Source organism: Xenopus laevis, chromosome 8L, assembly GCF_017654675.1.
Source record: "Xenopus laevis strain J_2021 chromosome 8L, Xenopus_laevis_v10.1, whole genome shotgun sequence".
Lineage (NCBI taxonomy): Eukaryota > Metazoa > Chordata > Amphibia > Anura > Pipidae > Xenopus > Xenopus laevis.
The window spans coordinates 28,983,379-28,997,275 of record NC_054385.1 but is presented as its reverse complement, the minus strand read 5'-3'; the positions used below and the strand labels follow the sequence as shown (position 1 = coordinate 28,997,275).

Genomic DNA, 13,897 nt, shown 5'->3' with positions numbered 1-13,897 from the left:
AAAAATATTAAATTTTTATTAAAATGGAGTATATTGGAGACGGCCTTCCCATAATTCCCTATTGGGTTTATTGAATGTTTAAACAATTTTTAGCAGACTTAGGGTCAGGCCACACAAGCAGATTCGGGGAGATTAGTCCGCCCAAGTGACAAATCTCCTCTTCTTCGGGGCGACAATCCACCCTTCCTTCCCCCTGCCCTCCGTCGGCTAAAATGAAAATCACCTGTGGCAATGCACACACAGAGCTTTGTTTTCCAAAGTCGCCCCGAAGTTTCCTCGTGAGCGGAGTTTTTTTTATAGTAGTTTTTTATATGATTTATCCTGGGCTTCTCAATGTTTGTTGCAGAGAAAGGCTGTTGCAAAATTTAGCAATCTACCCTGTTGTTCAACACGAGTCAATGACTATGGCTCCCGCTGACCATAATCCCAAAAAAATCTGTTTTTTATTTACTTTAAATTTCTTGAGGTGAACAGGACAAATGGGGCTATTGAAGCAAAGAGGTCAAATGGGGAAATTGAAAGCAAAGCAGGAGTCCATGATGCAGGGCATTATTTGTTCACTGGCAATCCATAACTATCTGCTATGCAAGGGCCAAACATGGAGTACGTTAAGTTTCCCTGTTTGGCCTGTTGAGCTCAAGAAATAACAAAATCATAATTTTTTTTTTTCCGATTAAAACCCATAGGCAGAAAGTATGTTCAGCATAAGCACTATTCATTGACCTGCTGAAAATGAGGTTGAAAATATTCTTGAAGAGATTTACTATATTACATTACAAGTCTGTACTGTTCTAAAAGTGTAGTTTTTAAAGCAGTGCAAAGTACTGTATTACATCATTACTTTGAAAATCTTGTTGATGAAAATTGTCCAAGCAGATTTATTGCTTTATAATACACAAAAGCCATGAAGATCTTGTAAATTATATCCTTATAAACGGTGAGTTCTGATGTCATCAGTTATAAACGGTGAGTTCTGATGTCATTTTCTGTCACATGACTCACCGAAACGTGTGTATTATAATAAATAAAGTATTTTTTTGCAAAATATATATAATATATATACAAATACCACTGTTCGCATTTGTACTAACATTTTGTAGGGTCGTCCATTAATTCTTCCCCATTCCAGTTGAATTCCCACTAACAGTAGAAATGTAAGCCTACCCTCTGGCACTTGGTAATTTGAGTTCCAGCACAGGTATGGGACCTGTTTTCCAGAATACTCAGGTCCTGGGGTTTTCTGGATAATGGATTTTTCCGTAGTTTTTCATACCTTAATCTACTATAAAATCAATTAAACACTAATCCTTATTGGAAGCAAAACCAGCCTATTGAGTTTATTTAATCATATCTTCGTTTAGATCAAGTACTGCAAGGTATTGTTTTATTATAGTAGTTGTTTTATTATTGCAGAGATAAAGGAAATTGTTTTTAAAAATCTGGATTATTTGTATAAAATGGAATCTATGGGAGACAGCCTTTCTGTAAATTGGAGTTTTCTGGATAACGGATTCCTGTATAACAGGTCCCATACCTGTATTGTAGGTTCTATCTATGGCAGGTAAAAGAGCTACTGCATATAGAATGGATCAAGTTATGAAACTACTTTTAAATTCAGCATCAATTTTAATTGATATACAAAACATTTTTAATCTAAAACAGTCCCCCCGATCCTATGGGTCCAACAAGAACAGGCAAAAGTATAAAAACTTTTTACAGTGGTTGTAGTATGTATTCATGGTCCCTTAATATGGGTACATCTACAAAATATGGAGGCAACCAGCATGTAGTTACAGCTGTGAGGTTTTGGGTAGGATGTATGTATCCTCTGCTCATAGATCTATGAATCGTCCCATTAGCAGAACATAAACGCGTCCTGTACAGTTTTTCTGGTGGCACAACTGGACCGTCATATTCATGTCCTGGATACTTAATAATCTCTTCTAATGCACGTGCCATTGATAAGAACCAATATGCGCTAGCATGGTTACTTCAATCCTATTCAGGTATGGGATCCACTATCTGGTAACCCGTTATCCCAGGAAGCTCTGAATTTGGAATGGCTGTCTCCCATAGACTCCATTTTATCCAAATAATTTAATGATTTCCTTTTTCTCTGTAATAAAAGTACAGGTATCGGATCCATTATCTTGAAACCTGTTATCCAGAAAGCTCAGAATTACGGGAAGGCTGGCTCCCATAGACCCTATTTTATCCAAATAATTGACATTTTAAAAAATATTTCCTTTTTCTCTGTAATATAAAACAGTACCTTGTACTTGATCCCAACTAAGATATAATTCATCCTTATTGGAAGCAAAACCAGCCTATTGGGTTTTTTAATGTCTTACGGTATGAAGATTCAAATTACGGAAAAATCTGTTATCTGGGAAAAACCCCAGGTCCCGAGCATTCTGGATAACAGGTCCCATACCTGTATATACTACAGAGCATATATACTTGAGATATTTCTGCACAAATGGTTCCTCGCCAATTGTAAATGAAACTGTGCTGTGGTGTATGTTGATCTGCTCTAAGCAGTGACCACTCAAACTGCCATGTCACTACTTATGTCTTCAACTTGCCTTTTGCAGCTTTTTAACCTGACTTATTATCCTCAGATATTACATGTGACTTCAGAAAACAGCGGCCTCAACAGCGTGAGTTTATACTTTTTTGTTTATACATTATTCATTAAGAGGGAGCTCGCCTTCAGCACATTTGTTTCAGTGGTTTTCAAATACAGGTATGGGACCTGTTATCTAGAATGCTCGGGACTTGGAGTTTTCCGGATAAGGGATCTTTCTTTTCTACTAGAAAATCATGTAGACATTAACATTAATTATTACAGAGTATAAGGAAATCAGTTTGAAACATTTGGATTATTTAGATAAAAACGAGTCTATCAGAGACAGCCTTTCCGTAATTTGGGAGCTTTCTGCATAACTGGTTTCCTGATAACTGATCCCTTACCTGTACAAGATACTGTTTAATTATTACAGAGAAAAAGGAAATAAAATTTAAACATTTTGATAAAATGGAGCCTATGGAAGATGACCTTTCAAAATAATAACCCTTCTCAATTCTTATTGAACATGTTCCAATATATAAATGTAATGCTTCATTTTCAGTAGTGGGAGCAGTTTAAGCTCTCCTACATTATAATTTTACTGATTTATTGATACATTTGTTAATGGCATTCACCGTCTCAGACTGGAAAATGTGTTTGGTAGTGAACTACCCCTTTGTTCTCTGCATTCTGATTGGGTTTTACACTGCACCACTGTACTGCCCACGTGCCATAAACTCCAGTTCACTGTCGTGTTTCTTTCTAACAGGGGGTAACAGAGGGGCAGAAGGACATTCCCATGCCTTCCAGTGAAGACTTGCTGAACAAAGGTTCTTTTGGTTTCTTTAATTGTTTTATTGTTTCAAATTGTTGTATTATTTTATTTTCTGTAATATTTATTTATACTTGACTAATTCGCTAGCTTTGGCCAAGCCAGTTTTGAATGTAAGTAATGGCACATGGTGCTTTACATGCAATGTTTATGTTGCCCCCCCCCCCTCACATAAAAAACAGTCCTGGATTGACTTACATTGGAATCCCTTGCAAGCGCCTGTGCAAATACTCAGGCAATTCCAGTGCAAGTCAATGCTGCTGGGCTGTTGCAGCATTTATGGGCAACTGTAAATACATGTTATGTGTCATTACCCTATCTTCTAATTACCGTTTTTTTAGACATATGACTGTGTAAAGCAGTGACAGCGCTATTACTGGTGTATCAGATTTACTGGGACAGAAATCAGCCAGCAGACCTATTAGAGGGGACCTGTCACCCAGCCATAAAAAGTTGTATAATAAAAGTCCTTACCAAACATTCTTTTTTTTTTTTTTTTTTTTTTTTTAATTAACATCCATACCTGTTATAAATGTATTTACAATTTTGAGCTGTAACACATATATTGCCTGCCCCGCTTCTGCCTGAGGCATAGAGTTGTACAGTCAATTCTATTCAGCACTTCCTAGATATAACTGCACTTCCCACATTCCCGTCCTTCCTCTCGCTATTTAATTGTGTAGCCTGTGCTTTGATGTTGGCAGTGGCCCCTATTCTGGCACACACACATAATGCTGAGGTGATACAAAACTTTCCATAATAACAGTGTCTGCTGTGATTGTCAATTGTAATCGATTGTCAGTTGTATTGTATATGGTGCAAGTAACTTTATTTACTCAATTACCATGATAGAAAAGGTATTTGGACTTATTTCTTAGGGTGACCTTTAGCAGCAAATTTGGGCTCGTCGCTCATGTAGTCCAAGTGTGAGCTAAACAAAAAAATGCTTTTTTCCCCCCTGGTTTTGCCTTATGAGCCATGCTTTACATAAAGGCTTTTATCAGTTTGCCTAATTAATCTGTAGAAAAGGGTGCAGTTAAATATCATACTAATAAAAGACATATACAGCAGTGCAATGCTGATCTCAATCCATAGCCAACTGATCCAATAGATCCAACAAAACTTCCAAGCTGAGGGACAGTTTTCCTTGTATACATTAGATGTGTTCCCTGATGGTCATGCAGTATGATTGTAATTGGCAGTATGGCTGCATTTCATTTTGGGGCAGTAAGTCTGGGAAAGTGCCACAAGCTTTGTCACAGACAATTTGTTTTGATGCAACAGTGGATGTATCATTTTCCAATGGAAGTGCACAGATGGACGTTTTGGCGGCAGTGAAGAAGATGGGGGGGGGTCTATGTTCCATAATCATAGTCAACATTGCATTAAAAGCTTATCCGTCTCTGCATTGTGCTTTAAGCTGCCATAAAGCACTAACCTTCTACTTACTTCACAGGGAAACAGATGGTGCAATATACAGGGAACCCGCTTCTCTCCTTATTCGATGAATTGCCACAGAGCAGCTATGGAGAAGGAGCCTCCGACGCCAGTCAATCTTTTGAATGTAGTAGATGATAATGTGTTTCCCAGGGCATCGGGATGAACAACATGTGATGAAAGAAGCCAGATCTGGCAGTAGATGATAACACTGGATCACACGGCTTCTCGCCCATCTTTGTCCTAAGCCCTGTTAGTAAGTTAATAGAGGAAGCGACAGAGCCAGACACAGTTTGAATGACACTGGGCCATAAAGGAGTTTAGCCAGATATGTTAACAATATGCTTGCACAACCTGTAGGCTTTGTTGCTATTATCTGTATGAATGGTAGGGTAAAAAGATTAAAAGGTGAGCCAGATATGTTAAAGTACAGATAAAGTGCAAGGTGCCAGGGTGCATCAGATTGTTATTTCACAGTGAAATTGGTGCAATATTGAAATACTTTCCTTTACTATGTCACATTTTATATTAATATAAAAATTCATATTATGGGATTTTGTGGTTTATGCTGACCAGATAAATCTGAAATTTCTACGGAATACATCAGGGTTACACAGTTTGAGGCCAAGTCATTAAGGGGTTTATTTAATAAACCTCGACTTTTCTTCTGGTCGAGGTTTTTTAGGCAAAAACTAGACTTTTTAAGAGCAGAGTTATTTTTGAGTTATTTTATTGATAAATAAGATAAAATTGTGGATGGGAGTTTGGTGAGCATGGTTTAATGAAAAGTTGAGATAAATTTGCGTTTTAGTAAATAACCCCTAAATGTTCAATTTAATCTTTGTTTTTTCTACAAGTATTTCATCTCCTCTCTTCAGCTTTCAAACCATCTTTCCTCAAACAGATTCCTTTTAGTTACATAAATTGCTAAGTAGAACAGAAATAAAACCACCGCTATCAGTACAAGAAGACATTTCTTAGCCTGTAGGGAAATACTCTCCCTGGGACATTTATAGTAACACTTTAATCTGTTTTAAGAACAGCATGAATTTCTAATGTTCCAGATAGACCCTCTCAGCCAAGCAACATGGCATCCCTACCTAAGACATATCCTTATAATACAGACAATCCCTGTCTGCTCATAAACAAGATTACATGGAGAAATGAATTCTGAAACAATGGCTTTCAACTTTTATTCATTTATACTTTTCTTTCCCAGGGTTTGTGTTTTTAAAATGTTTTCAGGACAAAAGCTATCATTTTTTGACAAAATGGACACAGCAATAAGTTGTATTGTTAGATCTCTCACTGTTTTGCCTAAAAGAAACACAAGTTTGTTTTTTAGCCATTTTATTGCTGACAGTGTGCATGCCCAGTATTATAAAACCAGTGTGACTATACAACATTGGATCAGATATCAATAAACTATTTTAATAGACTTCTTTTATGGTCTCTGTTTGTTTCTGAAGTAGTTTACAGGCTACTGAGAATATATACATACATATACAGGCAGGCCCGGACTGGCAATGTGCTTGTTCGGGCAATTGCCCCGATGGGCCGCTCATCTCATAGTTAAAATGGGCCGCCTTGCTCACAATATTGGCTCCGCCTCCCCCCCCGATCGTAGCTTCAGACTTCAGCTGCCTGCTTGTGTCTTCCGTCTCCAGGCTACGTTGGGGAGAGCAAGCATGGGGCAGGAAGTTTTTCATTTAATTTAGTGGGAAGTGCTGGAAGCACAGAGAGGCCTCGCAGTGGGGATTTTTTCTTCTTCGCTTTGCTCCACCCCCTCCATTGTATAATTATTCTCCTTCTCGGCCAGGCACTGGCTTAATCACGCAGCCTGACAGACATATGGAGCTGCTGCTACATTAGGGGAGGGGCGTCCCTGATACATTACACTGCAGGTGCAAGTGCATGGAATAAGTTTTTCTCTAAGAGAGGTCTGTGTGTGTGTCTGTCTGTGAATGTCTCTGTCTGTGTCCTGTCTCTTTGTGTGTCTGTCCTGTCTTGTGGGTGTCTCTGTGTGTCTGTCCTGGTATGTATGTCTGTGTGTCTCTGCGTGTGTGTGTCCCCATAACAAACTTCTTGTGGCCTGAGATAACTGGTGGGAATGCTGACTGGCACAGTCCTGGGCTGGGCTGTGTGTTTTAGACTTTTTTTTGTGGAGCTATCACATGATATTGCTGGAGTTCTTATTATTATCATTGTTGTTATTTTTTTTTGGGGGCTGTTGGGGGTCCCATGAAGGGAAGGCATCTGTCTTCTTGCTTGATCAGGTGGAGAGGGAGGGGTGTAGGGGGATGCAGGAAGTGAGAGCAACAGCAGGACAAGTAGTTTTTATGTGCCTGTTGCCTTACAGCCCATTGTGATCATGCCTCCGCTGCCCCAATCCAGAAGTGGCAGCAGATCGTAAAATCTACAATCTGTGGCACTTGAGTCCCTTTATCCACAGATCGTAGATGCTACGATCTGTGATACTTAAAGGGTTAACCCAATATATAGGCGCGGCTATCATCGCGTTTCCATGTGGGCTGCTTTGATTGTTTTTGCCCGGGCTGCTTTTTACTCCCCAGTCCGGCCCTGTATACAGGTATATACCTGCGATGGTTGGCCATATTTCAACCCAAACAGATGGTGAACTTTCAAATCACTAGAAGTCATGGATCACTGAGGTGACTTTATCTAGGGGATACATTAATTTATAAAATATACAAATTTCAGTAAAGTAGTTTGCCACAAAGTCACCCGGTACAACTAGACCCTGATGACGTTGCTAGGCACTGTTTAATAAGGATTTCATTTACAGGATATGAAAACACAGTGGTCATTTGTGTTAACTGAGGCCTTCAAAATGTGTGTTCTGTTACAAATCATTTGCCACACTAGAAAAAAAACTAGAAGGTTATTAGTCTTCTCCTTGGAGTGCCATATACATTATGCCTACTCATGAGGGGTCATTTGAAGTGCAGAACACTGCAAAATGCAAAAAAAGTCTGCAATTGACCATTTTTTGGGGACTTTGCTCACTGCATGTTACTGTTGCAGAATGGCTGCAGGCCTTTTCTTTTTAGAGTGCAGAGACTGGAGTTAGGTAATGCGCCGTCCAAGAGGGCGGTGGCGTTCATGTAGGCATCCCTTGCAAACACTACCCCATTCTCTAAGTCTGACTTATGTGCAAGAAGCATTGTACATCCTTTCCTGGCTCACAAGTGCTTGTTAAATGAGTACTGAGGGACATGCCCTTTTACCGATTAGCACTTGTGCCATGTGAATCTATAAACTACTCCCTATGAATTTGGAACTAGGATACAGAGCCTTGTGGGTACACTGAAGTAACATTAAACCACTCTTAGTCAACAATATGGAAGCTGACATTCTCAAGTAATGATCATGTGCACTTTCCCTTCAGCAGAATGGGAAGTGGCTGCTGAACTGTAAGGTCAGTGATTCCAGCAGCATCTGAGGAGAACCACCATGATGCAGCTTACCTATTAACTGGGAAAATTTGCTTACATAGGAAAACTACAAAATCAGGGAAATTATTAAAAAAACTTTCAGAAAAAAGCAGATTGTGGTCTAAAAAACTTCAATTTTCGAAGTAATTTTTGGCTACTTCGACCATCAAATAGTCTAACTTCGATTCCAGTTGAAAAAAACGTTGAAATTCGAATATCGATTTAAAACTTTGACTTCGACCACTCGCCACCAAAAAGCTGCCGAAGTGCTGTTTTAGTCTATGGGGGACATCCTAGAACCTGTATGGAGGCAATTGGAGTTTGGGAGATCGAAGTTTAAAAAACTTTGAATTGAAGTAGATCGAAGGTGCTATTCCTTCGATCATGCGATTCGAATACGGACCACTTCGACCCCCAAAAACCTTCGACCTCTATTCGGTTGGTCTTTTTGAATTCAAAGTTCAAAGGTTTTTTTAACTTCGAACTTCAACCCTTGATAAATATGCAGATTTATCAAAGGTCGAAGTGAATTTTCAAAAACTTCGAATCGAAGTAGATCTAAGGCGCTATTCCTTTGATCGTACGATTCGAATACGGACTACTTCGACCCCCAAAAACCTTCGACCTCTATTTGGTTGGTCTTTTTGAATTCTAAGTTTTTTTAACTTCGAACTTCGACCCTTGATAAATATGCATAGAAGAATTGGGTGAAGGCTGCGCTGTTGCACAAGTAATTTTTTCAGGGAAAGCGGCACCAAAAATTAGTGGATCCACACTTCCACTGTCGGTAATGTTAGTCAGCAAGAAAGGCGCGCTATTATCCTTATAACTTCTTTAAACACAAACACCTAAAAAGAAAGAAACTACACATGGAGTAGTACGTTCAACTCTTCTTTGAATTATCTCTGATGTTAGAACTACTCACAATCAGGATCGTCAAACAAGAGCGTGCAGAATATTCTTTTCTAGCAGGGTATATGCAGTGTTGGAACGTGCGATATTTCTAAAAGAAAAAGAGGTTGCAGATGGTGAAGGATCGTCGGAAATCCGGCTTAGACCCTGTGGGTCCTAAAAACTTACCAAACTGTAGCAAGACAAAGGCATTGGAAGGCTCGCAGAGAGACCGCTCGATGCCGGCGTGTTTCCCAGGCGCTGTTAGACACCGGTCCCTTGACTTCAAACAGCCTCGCTTACACAATGCGCGTCCTTAAACAATGCCGTATCTTCCCTCACAGTTAGTCAGCTCGCCTCCGGTGCCGTGCAAAGGTTAAATAAGTGATTTGGAGGGGGTTAAATCTATAACAAACTTTTATTTCATTAACACAAAAGGCCCAACGCGTTTCATATCCTACGATACTGAGGAAGTATCGTAGGATATGAAACGCGTTGGCCTTTTGCGCCTGGGAAACACGCCGGCATCGAGCGGTCTCTCTGCGAGCCTTCCAATGCCTTTGTCTTGCTACAGTTTGGTAAGTTTTTAGGACCCGCAGGGTCTAAGCCGGATTTCCGACGATCCTTCACCTTCTGCAGCCTCTTTTTCTTTTAGAAATATCGCACGTTCCAACACTGCATATACCCTGCTAGAAAAGAATATCTGCACGCTCTTGTTTGACGATCCTGATTGTGAGTAGTTTCTAACATCAGAGATAAATTCAAAGAGAAGTTGAACGTACTACTCCATGTGTAGTTTCTTTTCTTTTTAGGTGTTTGTGTTTAAAGAAGTTATAAGGATAATAGCGCACCTTTCTTGATAAATATGCCCCTTATACTCTCAATACAATGAGATCTGTGTGTCTGTCCATATATATCATCTGGCGTGCCTCCTTCTGTCTGTCTCTGTCACACAGCTATTGTGACTTCATGCACAGTACAACTACACGCAAGTAAAAACATTCTTGGCATTGGACAAATACTGTATAGTGGGTTTGTATTTTCATTTAATGAGCACAGTCTAATTATACTGGGACGCTACACTTCAATAGCCTAGGGTGAAAGCCAAATCTCATATTTGATGTCCTGTTGTTTTCATGCTGCCTGTTGCCGTCAGGAAGATAATAAAACATTTGGTCAACTTAAGAAGTAGGCTAGACATGTTGTACATTATGTTTTGGGATTCTGTACCAGCCCAAGGCAACCACAGCATTTTAGCAGGGAATAAATGTGTCTTCAAAAAAGCCCCAGTAGCTCCCCACTGTCTTTTTTGATGATTTACTACACATGCTCTGTGCTGCTGTCACTTAATATACAGTAGGGATGCACGGAATCCAGGATTTGGTTCGGGATTCGGCCAGGATTCTTCGTTTTTCAGCAGGATTCGGATTCGTCCGAATCCTTCTGCCCGGCCGAAACTGAATCCTAATGTGCATATGCAAATTACGGGCAGGGATGGAAATCTTGTGACTTTTGTCACAAAACAAGGAAGTAAAAAATGTTTTCCCCTTCCCACCCCTAATTTGCATATAAAATTAGGAGTCAGATTTGGTTCGGTATTTGGCTGAAATCTTTTGCAAAAGATTTGGGTTCGGCTGAATCCAAAATAGTGGATTCGGTGACATCCCTAATATACAGTACACATAGAATAGTGTGATTAATACAGATAATTACTACAAGGCAACACAGAAAACCAGTGCAGCTAACATGAGAATTTAATCAGCCTTGTAGCATCAGCAAATATCACAGGCCAACCTCATTTTTCATGCTTGATAATTTGTGACAACCACTAAGCTTAACTTCTCAACAGGTGCTCAGAGCCCACTGCGCATATGACCAAACAGATTTCCTTAACTAGAAGGATAACACAACCCACAGACTTTTATGGGAATGCCAAGGGCAGTAGAGACATCCACCCGCTATGAACAAAAGCCTTAAGAAATGTGCAGAAATGTAAAACAAAATCTGTAAATGTCCATATGTTTGATTATACACCACAGGGGTATTTTACTAAGTGCAGAATCGTGTGCAAAGTGTCAAAAATGGGCACAATTCATGTTTGTAGCTTTACCAATTCAGTGCTCTGGAGGTAAATGATTTTGGAGTCTCATACATTCCATCTGAACTCTAATGAGCACATAGAGGTTTCCAAACTGGTTTTATAGAAAATGGTAGGAATGGTGACCTTATATGACTTATGCCACTATTGGTATTAGCCATCCCTTTCACCACACAGCAGAAGGGACTTAACTGATCAGAAATGTACTATAGCACTGGCATAATGGAACTTTTGTCTTAGCAACCCATAGATTAATATCTATATATGTTATATGCCATGTATGAGTTAAAACAGGGAAATCTAATAAACAGAATATAGAACACAGAACTAACAGACATGTACATTGGCAGAATTACAACTGTCCTAATGAAACTAGACAGTAACATTTCCCCATCACAAATATAATTATACAGACAAATGCAATAGGACCAATTGGATAATTATTATACACAATAGGGAACAGAGAAAAAATGGGTTGCTTTCAAATTGGTTTCCAAATTTTATTTGTAATATTTTTTTGTATAAAAGGCTAATTTTAAATAAATCAACTGTCATCGTGTAAACACATTTAGCTTCTGTAAACATGGGTAGTGTTCTAACCATAAAACAATTTACATTATACAGCACAAAGATAATAAATATAATATTAAAATAAACATTTAAATAAATGACCATTCAAGTGTCAAGTTTCCTGAGACCTGCCAGCAGGCTCCTATACATATCATTAGGTTCCGACATCTATAACTGTGGGTTCTACAAAACCCCTTGAGTGTTCTTGGGCTCTCTCAAATAGTTGCAATGAATCTTAGTGGTTGGCAACACAGCCCTCACGCGGCAGGACTTTTTACGATGCCCTAAAAAGAAAGGATCCATTATGATCATCTCTATGAAGCAAGCAGCTACATTTTTAAAATATTCCGTTAAGGGTGCAGAAAGAGCTTGCATAAGGGTTAGAAAGAAGATTTTGCCCCACCACAAATGTCAGGAGGTGCATCGGAATATTTCAAAATTTGACACTGACTAAGAGATCTGAATGGAATTTCAAGGATGGAATTTCCCTCTCTACATGTACTACTCACCTTCATCTATTTTGGGTGCAATTTACTACTGTGGATCCCACAAGCTCATTGGAGTATCCATCATACATAGAACTGCATCCAGCTTGTCACTTCAGTCGCCTAAGGGAACACAGAGATTGCACATAAATTGAAAGATCCTCTAGGCAAAAAAAAAAAGTCTCAATCAGAATTAAGCATTTGCGACTACCATATCGCAGTCCTTCTCTGATTGTTTTTTCCATTATTAGGGTATTTAGTAGTCACAAAAAAAGTACACAAATGAGATAAGGGCTTGCCTTTGTTGTAACTAAGTCTTTGGTACTCCTTGTATTTAAAAACATTAAACATGGTCCATTGTACTAATTGGCACATGTTTGACAATTCTTAATAGTACAGGGTATTGACTTCTGTTATACAGAAACCCCATTATCCAGAATGCTCCAAATGCTCCAAATTATGGGAAGGCCATCTCCCCTAGACTCCATTTCAATTACATAATTCAGATTTTTAAAAAATGATTTCCTTTTTTCTCCATAATTAAGCAGCAGTACCTTAAACTTGATGCAAACTAGATATAATGAATTATTTTTAAGAACTTAGAGGCCCATTTTTTAAAGTTCGTATTTATCTGGTCAAGGTTAAACTAGAATTATTTGTGGAAATAAAATAAAATTTTTGGAGATTATTATACCACAAAGCTGCTAAAAATCTGAAAAAAACTCGATCTAAAACCCTGTCGAAGTCATGTAGAAGTCAATGGCAGATGTCCCTGATAATCCGATAAAGTTGAGTTTTTGCAGCAAAAATTTGATAAAGTCGAGTATACAGAGCATCAATCGTACGATACAAATTGACGCTTGATTTTGTCGCTTCTGAACTTTTTCGAGAAAAACTGTTGATAAATGAGTTCAATTTCCTGGAAGGGGGTTTGGTCAACTTTGCTTAATAAATAAAATGAGATTGATTCGAGTTTTAGTTTTTAGTAAATAACCCACTTAATGTATGGATGTCCAAATTACAGAAATATCCCTTATCCAGAAAACCCTAGGTCCCCGAGCATTCTGGACAAAAGATTCCACACCTGTAGTAGTCATATTTTGACCTCACTTACGTTATCACCAATATCATGATGGGTGCTATCACTTTCTCCACTTGGATTGGCCGACGTGATAGCTAAAGGCCCAGTCATGTCTGTGAGAGACGGTGACTGTGGTGGTCTGGGACCCTTATCATGATGGAGTCATTAGTTTCCGACTGTTTCATGGCAGGTCCGACCCTGTAAACAAAATGAAGCAATAATCAGTAAAAAGGTCCTGTGGCTTGTTGAAGTGGTGTCCGCTATTAGAAATATATTGATTCCCAATTGCCAAAATGAAATATATTAGGTGGGGAGCATTGCCTACTGAGGTGAAAAGGGAAGACTTACAATCCAATCTTATTAAAGGAAAACTATACCCCCCAAACAATGTAGGTCTCTATTAACGATACTGAGTAAAAACCAGCTCATGTGTAAACCCTGCTTCATGTAAATGAACCATTATCATAATAATATACTTT

The 13,897-nt window shown here is 38.9% G+C and overlaps 1 protein-coding gene across 1 annotated transcript in view; it reads right to left on the bottom strand.

The window, feature by feature from the left end:
- The window catches only part of LOC121396951 (threonylcarbamoyl-AMP synthase-like), a 75,088-nt gene that overhangs the window by 56,472 nt on the left and 4,719 nt on the right, over window positions 1-13,897 (bottom strand). The gene's annotated exons all lie outside the window — the stretch shown is intronic.